Source organism: Myodes glareolus, chromosome 16 (genome assembly GCF_982192425.1).
Source record: "Myodes glareolus chromosome 16, mMyoGla1.1, whole genome shotgun sequence".
Classification (NCBI taxonomy): Eukaryota; Metazoa; Chordata; class Mammalia; order Rodentia; family Cricetidae; genus Myodes; species Myodes glareolus.
Genome location: NC_142041.1, coordinates 63,811,930 through 63,831,714, shown reverse-complemented (window position 1 = coordinate 63,831,714; position 19,785 = coordinate 63,811,930). Strand labels below are relative to the sequence as shown.

At 35.2% G+C, this 19,785-nt stretch overlaps 1 pseudogene; it reads right to left on the bottom strand.

Annotated features, from left to right (window-relative positions):
* Positions 1-5,531: 5,531 nt before the first annotated feature.
* The window catches only part of LOC125390880 (bifunctional phosphoribosylaminoimidazole carboxylase/phosphoribosylaminoimidazole succinocarboxamide synthetase pseudogene), a 46,760-nt pseudogene continuing 32,506 nt past the window's right edge, over positions 5,532-19,785 (bottom strand).

The window sequence follows — 19,785 nt, the reverse complement described above, 5'->3', positions numbered from 1 at the left end:
AGTGTGACTCATGTCCCCATGTTGGTTTCCTAGGACACAAATATGAAAAACAATGCTATTCGTCTTTGAAAACTTCATGTAAGTATAGTGTAATTTAGACTTGCAAGGAAAAATTAATGTTGTATTTTTGGGGAAATTCTCAATATTTATAAGTAAATATCAACACAAAACTCTGGCACCAGAAACTGTAACTTAACATTTTTTTTCATTCTTGCTTAGTAAAATCCAATGTAAACCATCCAATACCCAAGAAGTCTTGGCACTTAATTGATTTCTATTTTGTTGTGGTGACTTTCTTTATATTCTATTGTAGGGCATGCTCTTTCCTAGAAATGGAAACAATTTTTAATAGTATTTAGGGAATGTAAATGATAACTAGATGACCATATAACTGCAAAGAGGAAAGAAGGGGAAACCACACACATCCACACACCCAAACACACATACATCATAGACACATTTTTTTTAAAAAAAAAAAAAACAACCTAAAATTGAACCTTAAAAATCTGTCATCTCTCTGGGGATCTCCTCTTTAACTTAATTTAGAGCCTACCAAGCAAGCAACATCCTTGCAGCACTGCCATGCTCGCCCCATCTCTCCCAGTCAGCACCACTCTTACAAGCACTAGCAACAGCATCCAAGTTGTACCACAGGACTCTGCTTTCCTCATTTACAAAGGATCTGCCTGTGTGAGGGGTAGATCACAAATTCCCTTTCAGTTTTTCCTAAACATTGGATTATGGGCACTGTAGACATGTTGAGTGGGTCTACTTCCTGGTGCCATGTTATACATTGTTTTGGATTTCTCTGTATCAAAGGTCCCTATGTTTAATTTTTGAAAACCTTCTATACCGCATCAGATTTAGTAACATTTTAATTGCAAGAAGCGTGAAAAAATCATACAGAGAGATTTATTTGATAACAGTCTTAATGAATCAGGAATGCCATTGTAAAGCTGTATACTGAGAAACATTCACTAGACCCCTAATAAGCTTTTCTTTCATATTTAGAATCATAGCTTGCCTCACTGCTTATTCAGCTAGCTCTACTGTGTGCGAGTGCAGTCTGGGACCTGCTCTCCATTAACCTGCTACCCCAGGCCCACTGAATGATAAAACTCCAGTTCAGATGCACTCTATAATACATGCAGGCAGTTCTAATTCTAAATTTTCCATGCCCTTTCTGATTGAAAACATAAAATGGCATTAATTAATAGTTTTTTCTCTATAACATTGTGAGATGTTTCTGGAGCTCACATTAAATACCTAGACGTACTCAGGACTGGAAGTATGATGCAATGGAAAGGTCAAAAATGGTGGAACATAATCTATCTTCAAGAAATCATAATGTAGTTTGGAAAGTAAAATATGAAAAGTAAATAGCAATACATTCATCATGTGTAATTTCACATGATAACAGATTATCAAAAGGTTACCCAGAGTAACCTCCTCCGTGAATCAGAGAATAACTGCCAAGACAGTTTAGATACAGTCAACCGTTAAGTCAGCAGAAGAGACAAAATTTTTCTATGGGCAATGTGACAAGTAAGACAGAGGTACCACCTTGTGAGTAACTAATTCAGCCAAGAAACACAAAAGTTAAATTGAGAGACCTTACATAGCAAGCCATTTTAATTAGCATGCAGAATAATGGGCCTCACAATGATATCTTCATCCATGTGCAACAAGTGTTTCGTTCATATGCACCACCGCGCCACTATGCTCTTTGCTGTTTTTGCTCCCTTCCCCAAACAAAATAATTTTGTTTGCATTTAATAGAGAATGGAGAACTTTGGAGTTATTTTAGCCGTGAATGCCGACAAACATCTAATGATGTGAAGCCTCGGGAGCATGACACTAGCAGAGAAACGAAGTGAGGGTCTCCCGCAACTTGTTCAGGGACTCAGCTGAGTAGTGAGAATGCAGAACCATGAACAATTTCCTTTTTCTTTGAACTTTCGTCTTCTTTACTCTTTGTGTCTTTCACTTCATGCACCTTGATCACTTTCATTTCCTGTCCCTATGCATTCAGTCTCCGCCCTTGCAGCCACCACCCCACACACCAATAAAATTTAAGGACAGAAAGTACAGAAAAGCGGGAGAGGGATCTTGTCATGGAAGCCATAGGGTGACACGGCGAGTCACACAGTAAACCCTGTCCACATATATGTAGTCGCCAGCTTCCATTGCAAGGTCATTGCTCTGGTTCGAGGCCTCTGGCTTCCACTGCACTATCGATCTTGGGCCCTCCCTGGAACTCCTCCGGTATATCCTGCTGTTTTGTTGTGTAAATCATACAGCTTTGGGACTGCAAGACTGGACGCTTCCTGTGTTCCAGCAGATCATAGACAGGTGGATGTTGGAAGGGGCAACCCATAACTCTGGTTCTGGTTCCGGGTAGTTGCAGAGTTGGTCAACCTGCCAGCAATGAGCAGTTTTCAAGGAATACTTGTCAATCACTTATTAACTAGGAAAGATTCAGAGAATTGGTGGCAGATGATGTAATCGAGTTGGAAAGACCATGGCACTCTTTGCGTGACTTGGCTGAGCTATTGAGGGAAGGCACACACACTCAATCCTGGAATCCCTGATACACGCTTCCACTGAAAGTTGGAACACGAGACCAGAGATAAGAGAAAGACAGGTCCCTTTCTTAGAGCGACAGCACAGAGGCCGTGCTGTCCAGTGACAAGTAGGAAATCTCAGAGACAGAAGTATGGAGGGGTGAGACGGCATCACAGCCTGTGCAGAGCACACATCAGTCATCTGAGCAGGTGGCTACAAGAGAAATTCTGCCAACTCTTCATCCCTGTTGCCTCGGAGATGGTCACCTAGGAAGACAGCGAGTGAGTTTCTACAGTGTCGATGAGTTTCACAAACTTAGTGCAAAAAAAGTATATTTTCTAACTATGGAATTCAAGGCTTCAAGAAAATATGAGTGATGGGAAAATGTAAACTTTCATGTACCCGGTGTCATGCGGGAGGCAGATCATCCCACAGTAACTGCATTGTGAATTATGTAACTGGAAACTGTATTTTTATAGATAGAGCCTTGGATAGTAATGTACAAAAATTTGAAGATTCTAAATAATTGAGTATTGGAAAATTAGATGATTCCATATGTGATTTAAATTTAGTCTTTAAGAGATTGCTACGACTTAGAATTGAAGTCTTTAAAGCAGAACAAAAATTTCTCTCCTTTACTTTATTTGACGGACAGATACAATTTTACAAGTGCTTTTAAAGAGGTCCTTAAAAAGTGCATAAAACATATTTAATGTACAAGTATTTTTAAAATGATTGAACTATTCTGTGAAAGGGAAGGATAATAACTGTTTTATTTTTCCAAAATATATAATTTAATTAAAAAATTAATCAGAAATACAACTTTATCCACTTTATATTATGTTTAATATGTTCCTAATGAACAAAATTATCAAACACTATTTTAATTTACTTATATTCAATGGACATTAGGAGTTTGTTTAAACGCATCAGAATTTTAAATCAAAAAATATTAAACAATTACTCCTAAACATTGATCTATTTTTTAAGTGAAATGGACAGAACATCATAAACCTCTGGACGTAAGGGATTTTTCTCTTTTCAGGGCAGACATTGCCATAATAGACTTGCTAAATGCATGCATTTGATATAAGAAAATTATGGTAATGTGACATTCCTACTACATGATGGAATACTCTTTTAGATAGTGAAACATATTAATAACACACATGATAGAGTTCTTTTTGGCTCTTGACATTTAGAACCAAATTTTTCAAAGGTTGTCCTTATTTAGAACCAAATTTTTCAAAGGTTGTCCTTATTATGCATATATACAGTAAGCATAAACCATACCACACTGTGCACGCACACATACACACACATACACACACACACACACACACACACACACACATTGCTTTTTGCCTTAGTCGAGTTTTGCACAACAAGTGACTATAATTTTCTTTTAAAACAAGATCCTTAAATAAAAATCCTTTTTGTATAATTATATGGAGGGACATAACTCTTAGATGAACCTGTCTTCCTCTGTGTTATAAATATTGGGGTAAATAAAGATTAAACAGTTAGTCAAAACAAAACATATTGTTATCTTCTCCCTAACATACATGAAACTGTATTTACTAGGAATCTATATATGTACTTGTATGTTTTCATATAAATTCAGATATGAGGGTTTAAACAACACTTTAAAGGTATCAATATAAAAGGCTGTGTCATCAGGAAGACTGCCCTAGACTTTAATTGACTATTTGAACCCATTCTCCACAAAGATGCTCTTCTATGCATACCATAGAGCATTTTTCAGATGTTTTTAGGGATTCAAGTCATTTTCTGAATTTTTAAGGGCTGAAATACAGTATAAACCTCAAAAATCACTGCTTTTGAGTTCAGAAACTTACCAATCATGGGTACGACAGTTCTGGGAGCTTGGTGATAAATACCATCCTAGGGGCAGGAACAATATGAATGAGCAACATGTTTGACTTTGTAGAACATTTTTAGATAAAGTTACTCCTTAAAAGAAAAGCCAAAAATGCCTTATCGAAGTTAATAGATTGATTTAAATACTCACATCAATGTTTATGTGAAAATGAAGAGGCAGGTCCAGCTCAGTGACAAGGAGTCCCACCTTGGAAGGTGAACTACCTGAATTTGTTTTGTTGGGGCTTCCTTTTAATTGTTATTAGCATGCACAATGTAAACATTTAAATTTTCAAAACAAGAGCTACAGATGATCAAGCAGAAGCTACTTGTTTATAAAAATTATTATTAGCATTTAGAAATAATACCAAATTTCCTTATTATTATTTTAAATTGTGTGCGTGCATGTATACATGTGTGTGTGTGTGTGTGTGTGTGTGTGTGTGTGTGTGTATGGTGTTAGAATATTAACATTTGAGTGAGGGTGCAGACGGAAGTTGGAGGGCTCAAATCTCCAGGAGATAGAGTTACAGGAGATTGAGAGTCACTCGATGCTGGGATCCAAATTACGGTTCTCTGCAAGAGAGGCTTACTGGCTCTTAAATCATGGAGACATTGCTCCATCCCCGTAAATGGCATTCCTTTGCTAATGGTATATACCTACCCCAAATAACTGTACAGTGCATGAGATATAATTTAACAATATCATGCCAATTTTGCTAACTATAAAGATTAATTTTTCAATACAGGGCCTCACTACATAGTCCATGCTGGCTTTGAACTTAAAGTGATTTTGTTGCCTCAGCATTTACATGTTGCAGACATACATCACTATACAGACCTAAAAAATGCTAAAAAAAAAAGGAACAAAAAAGCCACAAAAATCAAATAGCCCTGCGTAATTTCTCAACCAGTTGTTCACTGTTAAACTGATACAATACTATCTTGCTTGAATTTTCTTATCCAAAGTAGGAATATGTAACTTTTCTCCTAGAAATTAAAATTACTTTCTAGCAAATTCATTTGCTGTTTTTCTGTTTTGTTTTTGTTTTTTGTTTTTTGATATTTGCTTCTTTTTTATTTACTTATTTATTTTGGTTTGCTTACATTAAGGATATCCATGTCTTCAATATGCTTGCTCCAAGTTTGGCCCTCATTAAATTGTTGTTTTAACCAAAATACCTCTGCAGCAAGTAAATTGACCTAATCCTTCTGAAGAAAGTAGAATGGAACAGCCATGACAACCAGGCAATGCAAGAGATGACCACATATCCTGAGCTTCCCAGTCTGGTGTGATGGGAGATCATCTGGTAAATGGGCACACAGTATTTCAAGATACCAGGGGAATTAGACCACTTCTTCTACCTGCCACTAGTAATACAGTAATATAGTCAGTAAATATATTCTTTTCATATTCTGTTTAATCTTTAATGTTTCATCCAGTCCTTTTATGGGAAGATGTTATTCAAAGGTAATGTAGAGTCCCAGAATGTCTACAAGCCTTTTTAATTTTTTCACAGTGACCAAGGTCAGGAGTTGAGCTCATCAACACTACAACCCTGCACAGATTGACCTCTAAAGCAACTCCACTTCCACCTACTTCTTCCAGACCTACTTCTTCAAGGTCACAGTAGGACTGTCCTTCTGCTGGCTTGGATCTCCCCATGGACAGAGTCTATAGGAATCTTTATCAATAACACCAGCAAGAACAATCTTTTTGGTAGCTACATTGACATCAAATCCAATCATTATATCAACCATTGTACAGTTCGGGAGTAGCTGGAATTTCTCCAGTGTTTCAAAAATTGCTTATGTAACAAGACTCTTGATGCTCACAACATGTACAGCAAAACAAAATTTTGTAGCAATGAGGTTCTCTTCAAAGCATTGTGGATCCTTAATAGCATCATTCTGAAAGAATATCTCCACTTCCAGTGAGTAAAACTTATACCCCTCTTTTACATAAGGGTTCATTTTGAGGAAAGACGCAGTTGCTATTCTTTGGCACACCCATTTAGTTGGAATCATTTCACAATGAGGTGCAATCAAAGTGATCTCCTTACGTTTCCTGGTGAAAGCAGTTTGATACCAACTTCCTGTTACAGCTGAAAGATAGTGGAAATTTCAGCTTTGCTTCCAGGTAGTTGTTTCTGGATTCATTTCTTGCTATAATCTGGTCATATTAGACAGCAGGAGGACTCTTCCTGACCTAGGAATTCATAGACTTCTTTGTCCATTTATCAGATACAAAATGGTGTTTTAAAGTGTGTATATCAAATTATGTAATAATTAACACATGCCTTACTTCACATGTGCCTATGTCTATGTGGAATCTATAGAAGTTGGTCTTGAAGTAGAAAGAAGCCTGGTGCTTTCTGGGGTTGTGGAGTTGCTGGAGATTTGAATTCATCAGTCAGGTGGAAAGATTTAAGTTCAAGAAATTATTTTTAGAGCACACTGACAGTAAATAATGGCAATACTTTGCATCTTTGAAAAATCTGAGTATTTGCTTTTGACCACATTTATTTTCAATTTTGTATGTTATTGTATCTCGTTGCTCTTAAATCTCCTCTTAAAGGGAAACCATTAGGATTTGTTTGTACGTTATAGCAAGCATCACACTTGCATTAAATGAATTCCATGGGATGGATACATCCACAAAGTACTTGGTATCATAAACATATTCAAGAGCAAAATGTGGCAAGGTGAAGTGGAAGTCACACACTGAAATTCCATTGCCTTACTAAAAAATACTTATTTTATAACAAGAAGCAAATTTAACAATCGCTCAGCCAGAAAACTGAGACATATCTCATTCCATTTGATTCTTAATCTAACAACTCATTACAAACTTCAGTAATGCCAAAAGTACCTGCTAGTTTTTAATTACAGCTCGCCACTGTGTGGCCTCACCTTATAAAATCACTTCCTTAATGTTCAATGAATTAATTTGAGTTTTGTTGTAGACTCCATATATTTAATTCACACACTATTAAAAATAATTATCATGAAGTCATGTGATTTAACTCTTGCTGGAGAAATAACATGACAGAAAGTAATCTATCAGCTGTTTCTCTGACATAAATAGCAAGGCCAACAATGGAAGACTTTCCCTATTGCGTTTGTAACACAGGAACTAGCCAGTAGGATGGGATATCATGACTAACCATATTATCATCCTTCCATGCTAACATTTCATGTTCCTAATTCTCAGTTTACTGCATAACTATAAAGTAGGGTGATTTGGTTAGGTTCAGAACTCAATTTTAATTAATTAGCAGTGATTTTGGAGAATCTTGGGCTGAGCCTCATTTTCATACTTTTCATTTGACTCTGGGGAGAAGGGAGATGAAGTGAGGGCACAATTGGTTCACATCTTTCTCTTCACTTCTGTGAGACTATGTGAAGAAATAAGCTATTCTGAAGCTCTTCTGAAAATAAAATATTTAATAATGCTTTTAAATGCATCTTTTCATGTGATGAAAAGATAAATACAATATGATGTCACTCGCTAAACAGCAATGTCTTTACGTATTAAAAATCATAAATATCCCAAATACCTTGGTTTTTATTATATGGCCAAAAAGAATTTTATTTTCAGAAAAGCGTTTGCTCTGTAAATTTATGTTTTCTCCTCCAGAGAAAACTGAGTAGTATGAATACAGGCTGTTGGCAGTCTTGGATCTCTGATGACCCAGGAACTTCTTGAGCACAGAGACCATATCCTAAATAACTGTGGGTTCCTACATGGTGCCTGAAATAAGTGGTACATAATAATAGGAACACATTAGATTATTGAATAGTACCTGGCCCATACAACATGTGATATATATATATACATATATATATATATATATATATATATATACATATATTTAGCCTGCATGTATGCCTAGCATCATATGAGTACTTGGTGACCACATAGACCAGAGGCTATAAGATCCCCTGTCTTTCTGAAAAGCCATTGACAATGACACTGGGATTGTTTCCTCTGCATATACTGGATTTTGCGGATCCAGTCTGTCTGGACACTCACCTTCCTGGACCTGGAGGGAGGGGGAAGGAACTTGAACTTCCCACAGGGCAGGAAACCCTGACTGCTCTTAGGGATGGAGAGGGAGGAGGAGAGGGAGTGGGGGGAGTGGGAGGGTGGTGGGAGGAGGGGCGGAAATGGAAACTTTTATAATTTAATAAAATTACTTTCAAAAAAAAATTCCCTGAACTGATGAATGGCTGTGAGCTGCTCTGAGTGTGCTATGAATCAACCCAAACCATTGGAAGAACAGTCAGTACTCAACCACTGAGCCATCTCCACAGCCCCTCAAAAATATCTTTATCAAGTAGTGGTACCCACTACCACTCATGTTTTGACCTAGCTTTCTTTTCCTTGCCTTTTAAAGTCACTAACTTATTTTTAGGGTAACAATTCCACTTTGAAATTTCTCTTTGTTGACGTTGTGGTCTAGGTTCTCGCTGATGAATAGAGTACAGAGGACGATCACAAGGTCACCTCTCTTTGTACAGAGCACAGACTAGATTCCTTGGGAGCAGGCTTGGAGATGGTTTATAGTGTGGGTAGTAGATGATGTTGTAATGGACACAACTGCTTATCCTTCTGTGTTCCAGGACAGAAAAGAAACAAGTTGTCTTAAGTTAGGCCTTTCTTTAAGAACCTGCTGAAAGCTGGTGTCAATCTCAGGTGGTATTTACAGCAAGTAAGAAAGTAAATCTGAAAGTGATTGGAATCATACACCCCGCAGAGTTTACCACGCTGGGTTAAGAGCCAGAACTATATCTAGTGATGCAATGATCTCTTACTGATTAGATAGGAGCTTGCATATTGATAATCAAAATAACTTAGGTCACTATATTGTTTTTGCAGCTTTCTATCAAAATGTTTATGAACAATACAGCAGAGTCATACAAACCACCAAATCATATATCCATGTAACATATCCCACATTCTAAGATAAGGTCACACCAGTCATTAATCAGTTTTCAAGATGTGGAGAAAACTGTGGATTACACTGGTCTTCAGGGAGGGATGCATGGTCATGCAGCCATAGGGACTGAGATTCATCTCCTGATCCTGACTGTCTGGTGGAAGAGGTCTGTCTCTGCCCTTACCTCTACCCCAGGGACAGCATTTTCTAGCCTGTACTAAGTTAAAGTATACTTTACCAAGGTTCTTATTGGTCTCTCTTATGTAGCTATCAACATAGTAAACACATGGCTATTTTTCTTTCAGCTACTACCCATGACCAAGTTGGCAGTAATCAACAAAAACCATTTCTACCCAGTCAGCTTATATGTGCAGTAAAGACTGGATACTTAGCAAACATGTAGATTACATGAGGACTTTCTTATTAGTCCTACACACACATACACACACACACAATCCATAAAAAATATTGCATTGAAAAATGCATCATATGGATCCACCTAAGCTCTGCAATTGGTTGCTTGGTTTCTAAAACACCTTAAAATTTTGGAGTACAAAACCCCATATAATTTGATATTTATAAAGTAAAATTTTGCAGGAAAAAAATCCACTGATTGTTGCTGTTTGTACTAAAAGTCAAAATGTTTAGGAGTTTCATGAAATGTGTACCAATCAAATCATACTTATTGCCATAAGTTTTAATCTACATTTCCTCTATTTGAGATACTACTGACTGTATAAATGTAATACTCAGTCAATCACCAGCACTTTTAGTTTTCAATTAAGTTGTCATTTGTTTACATGTATGAAATTACACACAGAGACAGCGCGTTTCAAATTTTTCAATTCAAATCAGAGTATTTAGGTAACAGTGCCACCTATTGCTATAAAGTTAAAGTATCGCAGTTGTTAGTACTTCCTTAATATTTGATCCAAATCTTTTATTTTCTGATTGCATTTGTTATTCTATGTTTGTATGCTGATTAATATGTAATTTTAGATATAATTTTTAATATATATATGAAAAATTTAAATATATAATGTTCTTAGAAGCAATATGAAAATAAAATAATTTAGGCTTACATTTTAATTTCTGTTTTTAAAAGCTTACATTACAGTAGAGTATGAAGAAAATTATAACTAATATGTGCATAGCATCATCTAACATAAATAAATAGAATATAATTTTATCTGTGGTAAATTATATACTAACGCATTTCAGAAAATCATTGGAATACACAGACATAATTATTTTTACTGTGATAAAAGCTGTAAATTTTATAAGTTTTTCAATTTGGATTTGCATAAGAATATTTACATTGCAACATGATACATATTTTATTTCTCTCTTCTATTTTATGATAAGAATACAAAGACAACTGAAAGCATATGCTCATAGAAATTGATACCACACATGTTCACATATATTAATATCAATGCCTTTTTGAAGAAAGATGCTATTTTGACTTTTCTACTACAGCCACCTATTTATATACATGAACAAAATGTATATTTAATAAACAAATTTCTGTATATCTATAACCTTCAAATTTATAGTTTTATAATGTGATACTCTAATAATTTTTACTACTCATTAAAAATTTTGTATGGTTTCATATAATGGTTGTCTACAAAAGCTAAGGAAAGTTCTTGTGATCTCTAGCACCAACGTCTCCAATGAAGTTAAATAAAAGTAAAGCAGAATCAGCTTTATCTTCCCCAAAGGACCATGGCATAAAGTGGTAATTGTATTTTTGGAATTTAAAGATGCAGTAGATGAGAAAAAATGATTGAGTTTTTAAAATGCATGATACTCTCCATCCAATAATTATGAATACTATCGTCAATCCTGTATTCATTAATCTTATGCATATTTTTATGTGTTTTGAAATCAAAATTCCCTTCAGCTTCTGTAGAATCTTTGTAATTTAAAAGTGAAAATTATTTAAATCTATCAGTTACATCTTTCATCTTGCATTAGAATCCCGTTGAACTGTTTGTTGGTTGTATGATTATATAAGATGAAATAATATTTTTAGATCACCTGAACTTTTGCTATATTATTTAAAGTATTTGAAAAGTCTCGTAATGTCTAAATAAATGTCTGAAGAACTGGAGTTTAACATCACTGTGTGGTCTGTTTACTACACAGCTGAGCATGCAAAGATATTCAGCATTTGTGAAAGAGGGGCAATTATATTGTTAGTAAAATCCAGAATAAATCGTTTTCTTTGATTTATCAAATGATTAGCACCGTGAAAGGAGTATAATTAAGCATCTTACAGTTCGAGAATTCTGTTCACAGTGGTACCTATATGTAGGACCATCTTGGAACAGAATTCCTTCTTAACAGTGATTTAGAAGACAAGTTCAAGAATAAATGCATTTACCAATTTTCCTTTTAAAAAAATCAAAGATATTTTTGTTCTGTTCTCTTGTATATGATTATGGTTACTTAACTCAAATGAATATTTAAAGCCAATTCCATTTAAGTATAGATTGTTTTCACAAATAGGCTAACTGAAATACACAAGACAATATATATTTCAAAAGAAAGAAAGAAAAATGTAAAAGGCCTGATTATTGATTCATGTGATACAAAAAGAGGATATTTAAAATGTCAATGGGTACCACTAGCACTTAGAAATTCCTTATCTTTTGAAGGATTCATTACTAGCTTTCAACAGAAATATGGGAATAAAAGAAAAAGCATGAGCAAGGGAAATTGGGGAAAAAAATTGAACATTATCATGGGTTTCAAACCCAAGTTTATATAATTTAAATAAGCACATGAAAGATGCTATTACATTAAAAAGCATGCTTTACTATCAATAAAAATACAGAATACAAATGATATACATACAAGTATACTAATATACCCTAGTATGCTTAAAATAAAAATAAAATAGGTTGATATTATATATATAAGCTTAACTTTGCTTTGCAATTAAAGTTCAAGCATTTGATTGATTCTGCACATTTTGAATTAGAACAGCTATTTTATGTAAAGATCTTAATGTACATTTTGGGGTCTCTTTAATCCCTCTAAGTAATATTGTCATTGATATATAATTTAATGTGAGGTGAGAGAGAGTTAGGCACCTGGATCAAATGTTTAATTATTTTTCTTGCCTTCTCACATAATTTATGGAGAATACAGACTGAATCATATATAAAGAGGATGAGGTGGTTATACCCCAATCGCGAACACCATCACCGCTTTTATATCTTGGTTTTGACTCGATCATTGCTTTAAATGAGCATCACAAAACCAATGGAGCTTCAGTCTCCACATTTCCTTCCCATCATGATCATTTTCAATTTATTTTTTCGTGCATGTCATCATTTTAATGTAAATCTTTCTCTTTCTTTTTCAATGAAATGAAATGATTAAGTAATTCTCTCTTTTGCATGATTAAAGATGACGGATAAGCTTGGGTAGGTGGATAAAAATCAAGACTCCTAGCAGAGGCTGCACACATCACATGTCACAATCCTTCCAGCCTGCTCACTGCTAATGACATGAAAAAATTAGCATGTCTGTGGCTAGCCTAGAAAGAGTCAAAAGATAAGGACCCTATATTCTTCTTTAACTCAAATTTAAATGGCTTTCAATTTTTTTGCTATAATTAATCTCTAGTATAAGAGATATTAATTTAAGTTTTTTCAATAATGTGGTTTTGATAGAAACTAAAAGATCAGCAAGCACTTAGCTATTTTTTAAGTAAATAAGATAATTAAACAGAAAATAGAAAGAAAACACTAGGGAAAATTCAACTACAGGACCAAATCACTTCAAGCATTGGTTATTCTGGCCCTTCCATGTCAGTAATTTTCTCCTCATGATTGAAGGAAAATTACATGAAAAATATATAATTTCATTTAGTATTTTATTTTTCATTACTCCTTCCCTTTACAGAACATCATCCCTTTCATGGCTTACTTAGATCTGTGTGTCACAATGAAATTATCACAAGCCTCCATTGCTATGCCTCCATTGCTTCCAGATATGGCATCTTAAATGATCCCAAAAACCTGGACTTGACCCTAGAACTCACAGGTTTTCTTGACTAATTTAGGTTATTTTTCTTAAAACCACCGTTAAAAGCCAGGAATATTGTGAACACTCTCAAGCACTCACTCATAGCTGCCTCAGTCAGCTAATTTATCAAAGAAAGCCACACTTATTTATTATTTTTTTTTGGCAGAGGTCATTCTCTGATAACAAGAGAATACACCTGTCTTAGATAATTTGCCAACTAGGACCACTCAACATTTCCTGACCCAAGTTTTGCAGACATCTGTATTATGGAGACATTGAATGCTTTTCTTCCCTGTCTTTCATTTTTTTCTTTCCACAGAAGAAATTGCTATTCTTTGATATTTTTTTTCTTCTCCTGAGTATGTTCTGGATGGCAAAATTTGGGCTACACAATGCTAATTTCTAACCTAACACCATGACAGCAATCACAGCCGTCACTAGGATGGAATAAAGAGAGCAATCTAACATCCAGGGCTATGAGTTTCTCATCAGTGGCTGGCAGACTGCCGTGAAGGCTTACAGTAATCCCATTGGACAGCCCTGGTTGATGAAGCCTGGGAACAGGCTGCAGAATGTGGGGAGTTCACAATTGCAAGCATTTGTCCATAATTTAAAGCTATATGCGAAGTGGAGAGTATTCATCTGAACAACAAGCTGTAATTTTACCGGAGTAACATTTACACAGTTTTTAACCCATTAACGCCTCCTTCCCTCACACAAGCCATCACCCTTGTTCATAAAATACCTTTCTCAGAAGCAACATGCGAACCCCTAGCTCAGGCTTATCTGTTAAGCTGTGAAAACCTGCCAGGAGAATAAAAGCTTTTTGTTTGGAAACAGCATCGCTGAATGACATTTCCAAATCTCAAACTTGGCAGTTTTTGATAGTTTCCTTGTATGCTGTGCTTTTAGTAACTTGGAATTCATTTTTAGCATATCACAAGCATATCTAGGCTGGTATTTAACTTTTTTTTTTTCATTTTCACATTGCTGACTCTGACCATCTATTGCTTCAGCCTGTGATATTAGCAAAGTGTAATGATTGAGGCTACTACAATTCCCTGGCTCAGACAGAAAGCTTGTGCCTTCCGTGCTGTTGTGCAGAAGCCCTGAGGACCTGGCGTCATGCCTGACATGCTACTTTCGGCATTTCAGAAAGGGAGCAACATTTCAAGAAAAGGAAACAATTTTTTTATGCCAAAAGTCCATAATTATTGTTATTACCTGCATAAAACAGTGGTGAAATTACCTGTGTGTTTCAGAATGGAAAGATTTCCCTTCATCCCAGGTTCAGAATTTAAAAAAATTAGAGTCACTTTTCTTTATATAAATTCCACATTTGCTTCTTGCTTCCTTCTGATCAAATGAGCTTTTCCCCGTCTTGCAAACTACTATCTAAAATGTATACCTTTTACTCTGCCTTCAAAGAAAATGTTTCTATCCATTCAGTAGCAGTTATTTCTGCTACCATTGTTCTTTATCTCCATCTTATTCTTTCCATTTAAAAAAAATCATTGATGGAAACCTAATGCTGTCAGCTTTTATATATTGGTCCTTGGCATTAACAATCTTTTTCAATAAATTCACTAACAACCACATTAATTTTTTTGCTTTCTAACCAAATATAATGACATCATATCTCTCATTTTAAATCAAGGTTATTATTTTGTGGGAGAAACTATAAATCGAAAAATCAACAAATGTCTTAAAGCAGAGACACATTTGGGGGATAGCTTAATGTTCTCAAATATCTATAGTTACATTGTATAAGTTATGAAAAAAATCACAGAATACACTTAGCATTCAGAGGTTATTTTGATCTTAACTAATTTATTAATAGTGAACACTCATGTAAGTCTGTGATACTTAATATTTAAAAAACATTTTCCTAGTGTTCTCAATTAAAACACTTATTTAAAATCAATTATATACCTTTGTGGAGCACAATATTTATTATATTCATATTTCTATATGATTAGTACAAGATAATCAATATATACCCCACTTTTGGTGTTTAAGTATATAAGATATGTTGACCAATTTGTCCCTATTTTACTACCTCTATTCCCTCCAGTTAATAAACTTTGTGAGATTTGTTTTTCTTTTTTACAAGTCTAACTATGGAGTTCAGTTTATCCTGAAATTGTTATTGGTCCATGTTGGCCTCAATTTTGAGATTTTTCTGAGTCTTTCCTGTATATCCAATAAGTAACAAAGATTTGACTCTATGTGTGTGTGCATGTGTGTGTATGTGTCTGTGCATGTGTGTGTGTATTTACGCATGTGTGTATGTGTGGGTATGTATGTTTGTGTGTGTACATGTGCTTGGGGGTGCCAGAGACACACATATTGTGAAATGTGCTCTGACTGTGAATGCCTACACAGAGTATAACCACCAGAGGTTGGTCTTAAGGGGTTTCTTCTATCCCTCACTGTCTTTTTATCTTATCTTATCTTATCTTATCTTATCTTATTTTTGAGGCAAGTTCTTTTACTCAATCTATTCCTCACCATTTCTATTAGATTGGCAGTCCTTGAGACTTCAGGATCCTCCTGCCCAGTCTCGAACACGGAGCATCCTGGCTACAGATAAACACTGCTGAATTCAAGGTCTTCTTTCCTCAGTTTCTACTTTCAGATTTAAAAGTAAAAATCTGAAAGCTTCTTAATTTTTCCCTTTTATTTCCATACATTTCTAAGTGAAGACCTTTAAGGAATGTACCAACATTTGCCCTGAATCTGCCAGTCTAGATTTACTGGCGTCTTAAAATGCAGTTTAAAATATTCCTCTCAGGTCTGTGTTTCCTGAAAACAGACACTTGTGCTGGAAACTTAATCAATTTCAGGAGTGATTCCTTTGAGTCTATTCTTTTCTCGTGGAGAAGCACAAAAATCTCCTTGTTATTGGTGTTGACTGTTGTCATACAAAATGCTTGGATCCTCCATTTATGAATGATTATTAAACATCTATGTTTTTCATCTATCATCCTGTTTTAATTTAATAGATGAAAAATAAATGATGTTACTTTTCTAAGTGTATGTGGATTGTTTCTCCTAAGATATAATTTGTCTTTATGCATCTGGACACTTGACTTGACTAATGACGGTAGTAAGTGAAAAGAAAGCTCCTCTAAAATTTCAGACTTGGTTTGTTTACTGATGATGTTGACTGTTATGAAGGACTAAATATACCAACCTAAACAGGAGATCTGGAGATGTCTTAGAACACCTCCTAGAAGTTACTCTCTTTAGCTCTCCTCAAGCCACAGCTCATCCAGCCTTTGTTGATTCAATCCAGAGACGTGACTGTGTGGTAAGAAGACTCAAAGAGTGCCTGCATCATGGTCCTTTCTCGCTGATGCATGGTCACTTTCATTTTAAATAACTGCCTTATCTGAGAATGCCCTGCGGAATTTTTTTTTTCCTCTAATATCTCAAGGTAAGAAACATTTCAAGAGACATCCAACTACCATCACCTGGTAGTTTTTAACACATGCTTTAGTTCCAATAATAAAAGCAAGACAAAGGTTTGTTGATTTCCACTGATGTTTTAAGAAAATAATTTTGTTCTTTCAAAGCATATCTTCCTAATATTTAGATGGATGAAGAGAGAGAGAGAGAGAGAGAGAGCATTACAGAAGATTTGTAAGGGGATTGACTGACGTTGCTATGGAAATTGAGCAGTTCTAGTCATTTGGGCCCAAATGAACCTCTGGTGCTAGCAGTATGCGTCAGATCAAGTCTTGAAGCTTCATAAGTCAGACAAACATTTCTAGAACTCTTGTTCAATAGACTTCAAAGTCTGTTAATGGAAGTGCTAAAGATGGAAAATTTTGAATCTTGTAATTCTAACATCTAAACTCAAGACACAGCATTTTCTTGGTCCTTGAATGGGAGCAAGAATTTGTCCATTCTCCATCTTTTTGTACCACCATGCAATATTGGATGACTTCTACCTTCTTGCTGCAGAATGTGGTCATCAGGACTTCTCAATGAACAAAACTAAAAAAACAAATGCTAAGAATTCTTGATGTTTTAGCCTTCCTTCTTTTGAGTCTAAGATTAGGGCTATAGGTGTTTTCTTAATCTCCATGAGATTCAGCTAGTAGAACAAAATGCTCAAAGATACTAACTTCAAAAGGGTAAAGATTTACTATGGTTCATCTGTCTGAACTTTCGAGTGAAATATTCCATGTGGCTTAATGCCTTATACCTCTGAGGAATACAACACATCACAGAAGGAGAAATAGAGAAAAACCACTCAGGTCGTGAGTAAAGATAGAGAGACAGAAAGGGAAATGGGGGGCAGAGATAAAAAGGTGGGGGAGACAGATCTACAATATCCTCTAAGTATCTGTCCATGGTGACTTCAGATGAAGCCTCACCTAGCAAAGGTCCAGCAGACCTTCTCACTGTATCACCCTCTTAACTAATTCTTTAACACAAAGACCTTTAGTGGATGTTCAGTATTCAAACCATCATCTTGTGCTCCATAATTTTCTCAATATTCACAACACATTATTATGGGTATATAAGGATGTTTTTATTAAAGGAGAAGCTACAATGTTTTAATATTAAAAACCCACGAAGTTTAGTACAATAATCTCAACCTTGTTTCACATGAGGCATTAGCAATCATTACTGCCAGTGAATGGAAACAGGAACATGGTCATCGGCACCTAGAAAGGAAAAGAAGTTGTGCAAAGTCGGTATGGAAACATGAGTGGATCCAAATGAGCCTCACAGAGAGGACCCTGGAAAAAAAGTATCTTCATCTCAGTGTTTCCTTCTTTTTTACCTCCAAGTAGAATCAGATAAAGTAAAATCCCTATAATGCAGTCCATAAAGTGGAGGATATGTCATTTACCATTTACTATTTTCTTTCAAAATTTACCCTTGTGTATTGTCCAGGTGAAATTCTGTCTGTCTAATACAGAGTATTCCAAAAAGAACCTCAACCTCGATCCACTGAAGACACATGACAGTTCAGTCAAATGCCATACCGTGGGAGGCTCCCTTGAGGCAGCTTCCCTCCACAATCCACTCTTTTTCTGATACTTTGACTAGAAACTTTACCTAGTATGATGAATCCAAAGTCTCTTGGTACAATTTTTTAATTTTTTTTACATTTTTTTTTAATTCCACGTTTCTGCTTTTTGAAAAGAAATAAATTTATGTAGCCAAAACTAATAAATAACGCTAAAGATGAAATAAGGGAAACCCATTGAAATAATTAAAAGGTATAGACACAAATATTGAAAACATAAGATTGATATAGCAACATTTTCAGTAGGGTTACTAATCAGAAGAAATACACCTTGAGATAAACCTAAACATATAATATAACATATTCACGGATTGAAAACCGAAGCATTTCTTTTCCTAAAATTTGGTTATTTTCAAATCTTTATCTATAAATTTTAGTTAAAATGTAAAGGAATATTTTTCATTTTGGTGTTTGCATCTGTAACTCTCCCTGCTTTTCCTCTTCTTTATCCCTCCGTTTTCCTTTCTTCAGGCTCTCTTGCCGTCCCCTTCTTATTCCAAGGTAGTTCTTTCTTCTGCTTCCCTGTCATAACAACCTTTTTGGCTATCATTCTATTGAAAGAATTTCCCTAGGAAAGGAACATCTATTCTCAGATGTTTCTTTAACATCCCTAAACCATAAAGGGATTCTTCTGGGCTGGAAAGATGACTCAGTGGTTAGTTGTAAAAAGAAAAAAAAAGCAACAACAACAACAAAAAACTTGCTTCCAAGACTTGACAATCTGAATTTGATCTCACAGGCCAGAAAGAACGGTCTCCTCAAGTTGACCTCGGATCTCCATACAGATGCCATGCACAAATAAATGAGTAAGTTTAGTAAAAGGATTCTTCTTTGCTTCTGTTAAGTAGCTTTGTTTCAGTTTCTTTTCCTAGCAGTTGAAATAAAATATTATACTCAATTCGAGGATCACACAATCTCCTACCTATGTTATTGATTGCTGATTTCTTTCTCCGGAGAGAAAGATCTAAAATTCTTCAAATCCAAGATGATGGGGATAAGAACATGATGACAGAATTTGTGCCCTGGGAAGAGAGGAAAAATAGGAAAAAATGGAGTCTGCCTTTAGCTGTAAAATCAACAATATATAGCAAAATCCATGTTGTATTTACCATTTTATAACTTGTTTTTATATTTGTTACATTATCACTAAGTCAAAGACAGTGCTTCAATTTCTGAAAGGTATTCTATTATACAAACATGCCACAGATAATGTATTCAGCTAGTAAATATTCAATCTAATTTCATGTTCATCTTCTGCTTTGAAAAGGTTTTATGGAACCCATGTAACTTGCTGTTTGCACAGGTTTG